Genomic DNA, 12,964 nt, shown 5'->3' with positions numbered 1-12,964 from the left:
CTCCCCCCTCCCTCTCCGGGATGGGGGAGAGAAACGGGAAAGTGAAGCCTGTGAGTTGAGATAAAGACAGTTTATTAAGACAGGGAAAAGAATAACAACAATAATAATAATAATAATAGTATTAATAGTAATAATGTGTACGAAATAAGTGATGCACAATGCAATTGCTCACCACCCGTTGACCGATGCCCAGCCTATCCCCGAGCAGCCGGCCCCCCCTCCACCCCGGCTAGCCACCCCTATATATTGTTCAGCATGACGTCAGATGGTATGGAATACCCCTTTGGCCAGTTTGGGTCAGCTGTCCTGGGTCTGTCCCCTCTCAGCTTCTGCTGCATCCCTAGCCTGCTCGCTAGCAGGACAGAGAGAGGCTGAAAAGTCCTTGGCTTGGTGTAAGCACTGCTCTACAACAATTAAAACATCAGCATGTTATCAGCGCTCTTCTCATTCTAATCCAAAACATAGCACCCTGCCAGCTACTAGGAGGAAAATTAACTCTGTCCTAACTGAAACCAGGACACAACCAACCAAAAAGTCTTTTTAAACAGAGGAAATTTGAAGTAAAAAGAACTACAGAAAAAGAATTATAGAAATAACAAGTTGAGAGAGTCAGTGCTGCTTTATACATTTGTTATGTTTTGGTTAATATTTGAATGTCTTGTTTAAGCAGTATTAAAAATCCTATTTAAAAAAAATGTTCAAACTTCCGAAGTTTTGAATGTAGAAATACTCAGACCTTAAATTACAAGCCCCTTATTGTTATTCTCCTCTACAAGTATATGAAAAAAGAGATGAAGATTAAAACATCAGAAACTTTGTGTAATGTCCTATAAATGCATTCAGCAGGGTAAGCCACATTTTGAAAGAGGCTCTATAAAGCGATTCATGTGCAAAGAAGAAAAGGCTTTGTGCTGGCCTTTCTTTCTCTGACTGTTCTTGTGTAATGCAGATGTATAGCTGTGCTTCAGAAATATACTTTATATCTAGAACCTGGTATTGTGAAATAAATCACAAGTCCCTAACCCTTTCACATAAGCTGCTGTAAATTGCACATTGAAGGGAATAGAATACAAAACTAGAATTATTTTAGCCATCCTCAAACTCCATTGAAGTAGTTGAGGATTTATTGCACTGATATTACCTCCTTTAGCTGATCCAAAACCAAAAATAAGTCTCAGCTCACGCTATTCCAACAGGTAAGATTCTTGATGTATTATACAGGCATCTGAGATGCTGTAGCTTCTTCCACTGCTGCTGAGGTTGATTTCCCTTCTGAATCAGAACAGCCACTGAAAGCCCATACTACAGTTCCATGTAGACATTTCTGCCTTTACATATATTCCACCACCTTGAAATATGTCTTTATTCTTTTGCCTGTCTCTTATACTACCTACTTAATTTAGTTGTATCACAATATTCAATAAGATTTTAGCCTTGTTCAGTTGTTTCACTGTAAGAAAACTAATATTTTTGCTTTAAAAAGAAAGAAAATTAAAGAACTTCATCTATATGAAAAACAAAAGTTAGTTTAATTCTCAGACAGCAATCACACAAATGTGTACGGTTCTCTCTCAAAGAGAAAATGAAGACAGCTACTATGTCTTATTAAAAGCTTGCTTATAACCTCTTCTTGCTACTTACTAGACTTGATTGAGTGCAAGTTGATAAAATTTATGAAGACTTCTGGAAAGTACAATTCAGAAAACATTCAAATTCAGAAAAACAAAAGAAACAAGACCTACAATTTTAGTGGCATTACACAGATACTCTGATCTCTAGAAAGTAAGATCCAGCTTAAACATTTTTATAGTTTTAGATCTTGCTCTGGGAAATTCACACAACATGATGTGAAAAGGGTAACAAAGACAACCAAATTTAAAATAACTACAAAAACACAGAAGCAGAGTTGTTTTTAAAAACATCACTCAATTCAGACTCAGAAAAATTATACAGGCGTTCTATGCAGATGAACACGTCTTACTAGCCTGAGTTTCAGATGGCTATCACACTTCCTAGTGATAAGAAGGGAAATTTACAGAGTTCAATTTTCTCTCTCATCTTTTTATTTGAAAGCTTTATTCAAGTAACAATATTCCACATTTATAAGTGCATTCAACAGACATACAGAAAACTCAATATTTCTGAATGTATTCTCAATATCCAAAGCTTGCACTCCTATCTTCACATGAACAGAAAAAAGCTGAACCTGAAGTCCCATAGCTTATTCCAGATCTGAAGACTAAACCACATCATTAAAGTGTGAAACTCATTAATCCTATTTTCAATGCAAACACTGACACAAGTTCTTTGTAGGGTGACAACATCCTAACCTGTATTAGCAAGTTTACCAGAACATGGTTTTCGTGGATAGGTAGGCAAGTATGAAAGAAGAGTAGAACCCAGAAGAACAAACTAAAATCACCTTGAATGTGCATAGGGGAAGAAACGGAGTACATACATCTCCAGAGAAACAGTTCAAGAGACTATAGTAAGGATTCACCTGTATCCTTACAGTCCACAGTGTAGGACTAATGCATTTCAGAAAGGGGATCAACAGGTATGTAGAACAGTTAGTCAATGATCTGCACTTTTAACTCTGTAACCTCAAGAGCAATCACTACTCCTTTCCATTCTCCCTCTTACTTCAGTTTTAAGTACAGCTTCACTTTTCTACTAGTACCATTCTTTATGGTCAACTCAGCCTTTTCACACCAGCCACTCACTCTCATTTGTTAACCAAAAATATGACTATTGCACAGCATGACAAATTAGACACTTAAATAAAACCAGGTGAAAAAAGCAAATGGTTTTCAGCTACCTGTCAATATCTGGTAGTAATTAAACCCAAAGTAGAACCAAAAGACCATATTTAAATAAAGATTTATTTGAATAGTATTTGAATAATGTGGGTATTTAAACGTTATTAATAAATGTAATTATCCCCTACAAGAACACATTTCCATACATTTAGTTACTTGTTTTAAAGGTCTTTGTAACTGTCTAGAAAGTAATACAATTTATTGACAAGCACTCTACAGCATCAGGTAAACACGCCTTGCACTTCCAGAACCTGACTGTTCTGGAGGTGGGGAAAAATATCTCCATAAAGTAAATTAGCTAAACAAGCTACCAATGATTTTTTTCTTCTTTCTTTCTCCTTCCCACACCTCCATCATCATCCCCCACCTAGAACTCTTATACATTGGTCAAAGTTGGAAAAGGATCATCTGACCCAGTATGGCAAGACTTATAAATAATAAACTATAAGAAAAATTATGAACTAGTACTGAAATTACTCATTCTGCCTCTTTTATGATGCCACTGCAAATACCTGTGATTTTCTTTAAATCAAACAAAAACCCCCACATCATCACAAACATGAGATTACAGAGTTATGGAAGAGTCAAGTTGGTGAAAAAATTAACGAAAAATTCTTTCTGACAGAGCTTCATCTTGTAAAGCATAGATCTCCCATTGAATCTGTTGAATTTCTGTTACCTAATTCAGTAAGAATATTATTGGGTTTTTCTTGGGGGAGAACCACAAAATTGTACAGCTTTGGAGCTTAGTACACATGATATGTAATAAAGATGCAAAAGGAATTTCAATATTTGACACAGGTGCAGCTAGTTCCATACTTGCTTATAGCATATAAATAGTGTCAATGCACACATATCTTAAGCATGTTTGAACTGTTTTGGTTTGGAGTATCTGCACAAATGTCCTGTTAGAACTTGTATACTTTTGCAAATAAAGCACTCCAGAAAACATATTTCTAAAAACGTTTACTAGAAATCATCAGATTGGCTGAACTATCTATGTTAAAGGATTGAATCAGCATCTTTCTACTTTACTGACAGTACAGCAAGCATGACTTTCAGCCTCTCTCCCTGTCCCCACCTTCCTTCCCCCACCATTATTTTTTGTGTGTGTGACACAGGGAAAAATGCAAAAGCCATTTATATTGCAGAGATTCTTTGGCTCCCTGACAAACATCACTGCTCCCAGTCTGCTCTGTCAGTAGATCTCCACCAATCTGTCATTCGGGGACCTGAAATATTGTCATCACTGCTGATCAAAAGCCAAGCAGCTCCCTGCTGGATATTTGTAGAGGGGAGACCATGCTGAGAGAGCCTCAAAGAGCAATCCATCAACCATGCCAGCCTGAAGACTCGAGTGGGCAGAGCAACGCTGTAGAGGAAACCCCTGCTCCTCATAGGCCAGCTGAGACAAGGTTCTGGTTTAAGTGCACTTCTGCTGAGAGAGCAACCAGGGTCTGCCTTTGGCCATAAGACCCTATAAAGGAACCTCCACCATGATACTACACAGCACCTACAAAAATATAGGTAGTTCTACACACACAAAAAGGAAAATCAGGTTCTCTGAGGTGACTTTGCCCAGTACTCTTTCCAATAACACCAGCAGATTCAGGAGGTCAGAGATGCCAGATCTCAAATATACAATGTACCAAAGCTCTGACAGAAGGTCAAGATTATCTGGCATTTAGCTAGTATTAAGTGACAGATATACTATATTCCTCAAACATTGATGTTGCACTTATCCAAAAGTAAAAATAATAATAATAATAAAATCTTACTCTGGAAATCAAGCTAAATTGCCTTACTTAACTGTGCAAAGCTTTAGCCCTTCAAAACTAAAACAAAGGCATAAAACAGATCAGAGCACAGAAATTTGTTTTTACCACTCTAAGTCTTCTCAGTTTAAAGCTTTTTATACTAATGCAAATGAACTAGAAAAAAATATTATTTACCAAAAATTTATGTCTCTTCAAATTGTCTGGGGAAAAAAAATACAGTGAACTTATACACACACTGTACCTCCTGGACAGAGGCAGAAAAGTAAGAATTTAATCCTATCAACTTTTAATTAAAAGGTATTTACAGAGAGGGAGCATTTAGGGCAACTAATCAAAACTCAGTCTCAGAAAGGCAAAGAAGAGATGTAAATGTTGTTTTACATCATATTCCCACATTCCATCCACAGAATGTAGCTGCTGCACAGATCTAGGCAGGTCTGAAGTGACAGAGAATATAAGGAAGCACTTGTTTCTTTTTGAAATGAGGAGTATTATTCATCCTCTGATAGCTCATTATAACAGTCAGCACTGAGAATTAAGTGTGTAGTATCCCAGAGGAAGCACATAGGAGCTAACGAACTTCCCTAATTTGACCAGAAATGCATGCTTCGGTATTTGTTTTTACTGCACGAAATGTAATGGCACATTTTAAACACTTATTTACCTCAGTGTATTAAACAGTTGCTTTATAGAATAATGCACTAAACTTCTTGAATACATGATGGCCTCTGTTCAATGCTGCCATTTATATGAAAGATTTCTTTGTATCATGAGTGCTTCTAATGCCAGTTTTTAAAAATCTGCAGTTGTAAACTTACTCTTCGATTAGACATGCATGTTTCTAATTATGTTCAACCTGTCCATCCTTCTTTGAAGTGATGGCGTCAGAGTCCACCAAGACCCTTGAGGCTTTGTGCAATAGTGTACTTGTTCTTGCCAAGCTTGTCAGACTTTCAACCAAAAATACATACTTCTGATCCCATAAAAATCTTTAGGGGATCATTGTATTTATGCAGGTGAAAAAGAGGAAATGACACTACATATCTAAAAAGCATTCAATTATAGCATGCTATATGTCATTAGTAAAATAAAAGCATGTGTACTAGTCAATCCTTAATGAGGTGTGTGCCATTTTACAAATGCTGTTTTTCCCAGAGCGAACAAAACTTTACCTTAAAAAAAGAAGGAAAAAAAAATCAGACATTGCAGAGAAGCACTTGGGAATGAATTTGGTGATCCCTAAGCAGGGCTTCCAACACTGTTACTCTAAATCCTTCTGTTGAGCTTAAATGCCATAAACCTTATTTAATGACATAAATAAAGAAACCAAATGTCAAGCATCTTTAGTTGTTTCTTCATAATGATCATTCTGAGAATGCATTTGGCCTTCTATATTATTGACACTGACAAAGAAGAGACATGCTTTCACATATACAAGGTTTTTCCATGCACTGCCAGATAACATACTTCAGCATTGCAGTAGAAATCCACATATAAAGCCACATGCTATTTGTAACTCAAGCTTCAGAAATATTTGCAGTAATAACGGCAACAATAATGATTCATCAACTACTGTCAACTTGCTTCACTACTGCACAAGCTTTTTTCCCCTCTTTTTTTTTTTTTTTTGTTTTTAATATCTGAAGCTTGTTCATTCTATTTACTACTTTTGCAAGCATAGTTGGTCAGACAAGATTAGACACTGAATTGAAGGTCAGGTTACCCTGGACAGTTACTTCATCAGAAATATTCAGACAATTTAACAAAATGATAAATCATATTTGATTTTTTAAAAAAATGCTCATAGAATGATAGACTTCGATTTGTAAGAACGCACCAAATGATCAATTTTGTGGACCTATTCTATCATCTACACTGTTTAGGAGTCCAAGTCCAACACCACAAGAGACTTCAGCTTCCAGACCATGCAATCTCCCTCTCAAAGGTACCAAGCCATTCTGAAATAAGATGATGCCATTAGGCATGTTCAAAAGCTGCAGTGAAGTTTAGCTGTTGTAAGAAATGTAAGACAGAGATGATTTCAGAAATGCCTTCAGGTATATGCTTATTTAAAGAGCTCAATTTCTCTGAAAATTCTGGCATAAGGACAGCAACAAGGCTTGCCCAGGCAGGCTTTCCATGTCTGTATTTCTCTAACCTTGAGCCATTTACATTGCTGAAACATTTAAGCTGCTGTTTCTGTAGATAACTGTTCTCTGACCCAGCCTTCTGGGTCAGTCTTTTTTTCAGACATCTCCATATTCAATGTCATGCCATTTTTCATGCCAAAAAAAAAAAAAAAAGAAAAAAAAAGCTTTTGCCTTTCCCCATGCCAAACAAGTAAGGTAACAGTCAACCTCTTAGGAAAAAAGATGATTATTTTTAAACGTGCAAGTTTGACTTTGATGACAACCTACTTTCTGAGAAAGTGCATGTTCATGAATGAAGAAATCTGAATACTGCCCAGCCAGGTACAACATTAGGAGAAGCTACCAGAATGCCAGGCCTTGCTATGATTCTATGATTGTGCACATCATTTTCAGAGACCAGCACTCATTGGTATGAGCTAGACTCTTCATTCAGATAAATATAAAATTATTTAAGTATATATAAAAAAAACACCACCAACAAAAAGTCTGCCAGCAAACCAGTAACATGCACATTCCCAAGTTTCAGTATTTTGTTGGAAAAATATAAACAAAAATTGTAAGGTTCACATGTTCCATATTCAATACACAGTACAGTGTTTCACAGATATACATCTTCAAATATTGTGGAAGTAGTACTCTATAGGGAAACAGGATTTAAAAGATAATACATTCCTCAAAATGTAGCGTCTAGAGCCTCAAGCCACCCCCGAGAATCTTGCCAATCTTCCTAACTCCTTGCTGGTTTTAATGTGAGATATATGCCCTTCCAAGACACCGATTACAAATTTAAGTAATCCTAGTGGTGCTAAAAGGTAGAACAATTCTCCATCGCCACACTAAAACTTATTTCCAATTATTTCCCCAAACATTTTAGTAATATAAAAGAAAGTAACCTGAGAGAAACGAATATGTAAAAATTAAGTCTCATCCAACATGTTTAAAAGTATTAAGAAGCTCATCAAAATTCCTGGTTCTGCTACATGCCTAATTTCACTTGGTTCCCTTCAAAAATTCAGCCTTATAGGGATATTCTGGTGTTGCTCAATTGAACAATACTTGACTGTGTTAGGACAGAAGAATGTACCTATGGCTGAAAAGGGAATCTGTATACACTAAGCAGACAAAAGTAAGTTTTATTGTCAGTTTCTAAAAGAAGTTTTCTTGACAAAAAGCACTGTATTGTGAAGATTTTGGTAGATGAAGTCAACTGCAAACTTGGTAAGAAAAAGGGAGTGGGGAGAGAAAAAAAATGCAAAATCTTCCCCTAGAGAACATTTGATGAAAAGCCCCTTTGGCTCTCAGATGTTTTAAATTTATGTTACTACTTGATGTGGACTCTGCATATTTCTGGCTTGCCAAAAATGAATGAAAACAGGTGAAAAATAAGTTTGTTATACTGTGAAACTGTAATGGTGAATGCAATAAAACAACCAAATGTGACATTAAACATTGTTATTATATAGAGAGATTTTAAGAAGGTCACCGCCTTCTTGGTAGGTTTGAGAAATATAAAGTTTTAAAATTTCATTAGAAGCCTTTTTTTTTTTTCCCCAAAAAAAAACTTCAACAAAATGGGGAGTGACTAAAAGGACAAGATAATACACACTCTTCTGCACTCTATGTCTCCTGAAGTTACCGCTTATTATTACAATTGAATTTTGTAAAGCAGAACATGCAGATTAAGAGCCAGTAGGATGCACTAGAAGTTTTCATGCCAAGAACAATTTAAACAAATATTAAAATACTTGCTGTCATAGATAATGTTTCCCTGTTTCCTAGTTTTACACTAAACAAGGAACTCATACAAGAGAAAAGAAAATCTATTAACATAGCTATCATTTTCTGTGTAAACAGATACCACATTTCCTTTATATTTGTAATGTCCACAGTACTGTCAGAGAATCTGGTCAGGCAATCTGCTCTTACAACTCATTCACAACACCAAGTCATCACATCCCAAAGAAATAGAAGAAATTATTTCAGTGTCACCCTCCATTCAGGCCTCTTTCCAAGTAAGCCTAACTACAGAAGTGCCACAAACCTAAGGATTGCGTGGTTTGCAATACACAAGCAGAGGATTGCATAGTTGTCCTACACAGAGAACTTGCATTGACATGAGATACACTAAGCTCAACATTTTACCATCATATTCCCCCTTAAAAAAAAGGTGGAAAAACAATGTTTTTGCAGACATATTGACTTGTCAGGGTAATCAACCTCTCAGAAGCAAAAGCATTTTAGTGCTATTTGAGAGCCATTCTGTCACTTAAAAAAATAAACACGTTATATTTAAAAATCTTGTCTCTGTTACAATTTATTACTAATGTTGTGCATAATTAAACTACTAAATTTAATATTGTGCAGTTAAATAATCAACCAAAACTCATCCTGTAATAAGATCTTACTGAGACCTTCAAAAATGAGAGAAGCAATCCATTTCATTTTTGTCAAAGTAAGCTGTAACCGGAAATAGCAAACTTCATGACTTACAAGTGCAATCAATAAGAATCAAAACTACAGGTTCTTATTTAAGTAAAGAGTGCCATAATAAATGTGTTTTCCTTATCTTGCTGACAGTCTTGAAAACAGTTGCTTCTAGGAATTGTTGAAACGTATGTCTGAAATCCTAACAAAGATATGCTGGAATTTCCACAAGTGATAGGCTCTAAAAATCGTATCACACTGAACCATGAAATAGAAAATGTATCTGAAATTTAGTGCAAAATTTAACACTCATGAGTTCTGCTGATTTTGTTATCTGCTCCATTTACATGCCGATCTACAGCCCTACTTAAAAGCATATTTCTTAAAACCCTTAAAATAAGCTGTTCCATCACTTCCTTTGTAGCATAAGTTGATTTTTACACATCTTGAGAAACAAACACATTACACCAAATCACAGCCACTAAATTGATACCATCCATCAGCAAAGGTAAATTATGCAAATAAGAATTATGCAAACACTTTTTTTTTTTAGTTGGTACTATTTCTATTTTGTGCAGCTGTCTGTCAGAGTTCATTATGTGAGAACAAAATTATTTCAGGAGCATTACTTAAAAAAAAAAAAAAAAACACAACACACAACAGAAGTCAAAAGCTAGTGCCACTGATGAGCTATTTATCACTGTTTAACATGAGCTAATGTACCTGACAAACAGAACTCAAGCACAGTAGCTGGAGTTCCCTCCCAAAAGCATCTTTCTTGCAGTCCACAAAGAGTCATGCAACTGGCATTCAGAAATAAATACTTTGCTTCCTACTGGCAGCTTTGAGAGGTATTTCCTCTGGTGCGTATACACAGCACAGTTCACTACCCTTCCTCCTCCCCCCCTCCCCAAAGCTTCTCTTATATAACAGGCTGCAAAAACCATCTCTGAACAGCACGATCGGGATGCGATCAATCACAGAACACACGAGCCCTGCTTATTTATCACACCCTTCCTTGGTGGTTTGGTTTTAGGGTCAGGGTTGCGCCCATGTAAGCTATGCAAAGTGGTTCACAGAAGCTCTGGGGCTGTTGGGGTCTGAGGCTCACAGGTAGAGCATGCATCAGCTTTCCCTGCAGCCCCGCACTTTGCTCCCTCGAGCCACGTCATTTCTACGCTGACCAACTAACTGAGCTGCTTGGAAAACATCAGGCTGGCCTATGGGAGTTAGATAACTTTATCAGCTCATTTTTCAAGACAGGATGAACACATCCTTAAAGACAGGATGACACAGATATTCTTCCTTCTCCTGGTTTGGCAAAAGCCCACAACAGACTTATATAAACTCCACACAATCCCAGCTAGTCCTCCCAATACCTTGAGGTACAGCTGTACGTCTCCACACAGAGCTACAAACTACAGTTCGGGAGGGTTCAGTATTTTCACTTTACATACAGACTACCTACATACAGACTGTGAAAAAGCCTGCAACATGAAGTTTTTACTTTAATCATGTTACTACTACCAGTAGGTATTACCGGGCATACACGGCTTTAGGTGCACGAATATCAGCCACTGCAGCCAATAAAGTTAACAACTGGCTGTTTAATGAAGGGCCTCTGCGTTTCTACATATTTTTCTAGAAGTGTCAGATATTCCCCTATAATGCTTAATTGTGCCACCCTGAATCAGAACAAAGCACACACTACCACTTAAACTGTGAGAAAGAAAATGTCTGAGCACAACAAGACGCTGTATTCCAATCTTTCGCGTATCCATGCCTTGAGTCCCTCCAGGGGAAATTTAACATGGTTTCTAAAATGATTTCTCCTCGGGGTTTTTCCATTTTTTTTTTTTTTTTACTCCGAGATGCCGGGCCAGATGAATTTGTGTATGACACGCACTGCCTGCGCCGCTGCTGCACCTCCTCTATGGTGACTTGATTCAGCTGAAGCCACACTTCACCCGATCGATGCGAGCACATTACACACCAGAATAAGAGTAAGGTAAGGGTAAAGAAAAGCAAAGCGCCTTTCCTTTCAGCCATTAAATATGGATCAACGGAGCATCGCGCTGCACAGCGCGGCTCCCTTCCCCACACCCTCCGCCCGCTCCTCGAGCGCAGGTTTTCGGGCACGCCGGCTTCAAAGGAGAATCCCCCCTCTCCATCATCCCCACCACTGCTCAGGCGACACACGGCCGCCCAGACGGACAGACACACGGACACCCGCAGCCGCCCCAGGCCCATCGCGGCGGCACCTCCCGAGCGGGCTCCGCGCAGGGCCGGGCGCTGCCCCCGCCCGCGGGTCCCCGGGAGCCTTCCTCCTCCTCCTCCTGCTGCTGCTTCTGCTGCTCTCCCCCCAGCCCCGGCCCTGACTCCGCTGCCGTAACGAGTGCATTAGTGCAGGGCGTCGGGAGACACAGTGCCGCGGATGCCCTACATAAGAGACGGGCAGCGTATGAAGAAAGGGAGGAAAGGACTGGGAGGAACGAGGGGAAATAAGGCACTTTGTCACCTCTCCGCTGAAGGCACAAACGCAGCCCAGCCCAGCCCGGCCCGGCTGCCTCACAGAGGGGACCAGCGCAAGAGCCCGCACCGAGAAGAAATAACCGCGCAGAGGGAGGAAGGAGAAGGGGGGGGGGGGGGGAGCTGGCACCATTACGGTGCCTGCCGTACTCACCGATCGGCGCCGCTTCCCCCTGCTTCCTCCCGAGCAGCCTCCAAAACCCAACAGCAAATCCTCAGTCCAAGGATAGAAAAAGAAGGGGGGGGGGGGGGGGGGGTGCGAGCGACGGCCCCGGTCTTCACCGCAAGGTCCTGACCTTGCCCAGCTGCAGCACCTTCGGCTTCATCCCCCCCCTCCCCGGTGCGCCCCCGTGAGCGCGCCCAGCCGGCTCCGGGGGGCTCCGCCGCAGGACAGCGGCGGGGCTCGGCCCCCACCGCCCCGCGGGGCGAGGCGCAGGACTGCTGCTGCTGCTGGTACTGCTGCTCCTGGTACTGCTGCTGCTGCTGCTCTTGGTGCTGCTGGGGCTGGGGAGGGCTGCGCGGCGGCGCCGTAGCGCAGCGCGCCTGGCGGGCGCACCGGCCGCGGGCTGTGGCCGAAGGAGAGCCGGGCTCCGCCGCAGCATCTGCCGCCGCCGCCCGCTCCCGCCCTCGCCCCTCCCTCCCGCCCCCCCTCCCCGCTCCCTTCCCCAGCAGCAGGAGCGCGGCCGAGCGGGCGGGGCCGAGCCCGGGCCCCCCCGGTGCTGTTGGAGCCGGGCAAGGGGCGCGGAGATGGGGTGGGAGACGGGGTGAGGCCCCAACCCGGCCGGGTAGGGTGGCTAAAACTTGAGGCTCGCCAGCACAAAGGGTAAAAGCGGCGAGGAGGCAGGATTTTTTTACGTCCCAGCTCGTTTCTCCATCAGTTTTCTCTCTGCATCCGTAGGAATCCTCGGGTAGAAAAACCCGAGTCTCTGCGAGCGAAGAGGGTTAGGGATGTGGAAGTCGTGTTTACTCACACCGGCGCTTAACCCTTTGCTGAGAAACTTGCGGGAAAGGCGACTGAAACGCGGTATCACCTGCAAGTTGCCGTGCCACCGGGCCCGTTACCCGGCCGTGCGGAGTCCCCGAGGCAGGCGGCAGGGGGGCTGCCCCGGGGCAGGATTGCTGCTATGGGACTCTCGCCGTCACCTACACATCGGGGAGACCCCTGTGCTGGGGGACACACGTCGGGGGGCAACGCCTAACCTCTGCCGTTCAGCTCCAGGAGCCGAGGCCGGCTTGGCAGGGCCGAAAAGAGCATCTTCCTCGG

General features: G+C 41.2%; 1 protein-coding gene across 7 annotated transcripts in view; it reads right to left on the bottom strand.

Moving 5' to 3' along the window:
• CTNND2 (catenin delta 2) overlaps window positions 1–12,306 on the bottom strand; it is a 646,797-nt gene extending 634,491 nt beyond the window's left edge. For 2 of the 7 annotated variants that reach the window (XM_040548196.1, XM_040548193.1), the window contains exon 1: window positions 11,855–12,306. The gene's annotated coding sequence lies outside the window, so the exon portion shown is untranslated. The remainder of the gene's footprint in view (window positions 1–11,854) is intronic. The other 5 variants (XM_040548194.1, XM_040548195.1, XM_040548191.1 and 2 more) reach the window with 4 other exon arrangements.
• Window positions 12,307–12,964: the final 658 nt, after the last annotated feature.

Source organism: Cygnus olor, chromosome 2 (assembly GCF_009769625.2).
Source record: "Cygnus olor isolate bCygOlo1 chromosome 2, bCygOlo1.pri.v2, whole genome shotgun sequence".
Lineage (NCBI taxonomy): Eukaryota > Metazoa > Chordata > Aves > Anseriformes > Anatidae > Cygnus > Cygnus olor.
Note: the sequence above shows the minus strand (reverse complement) of the source record. Positions and strands in the feature narration are given on the sequence as shown.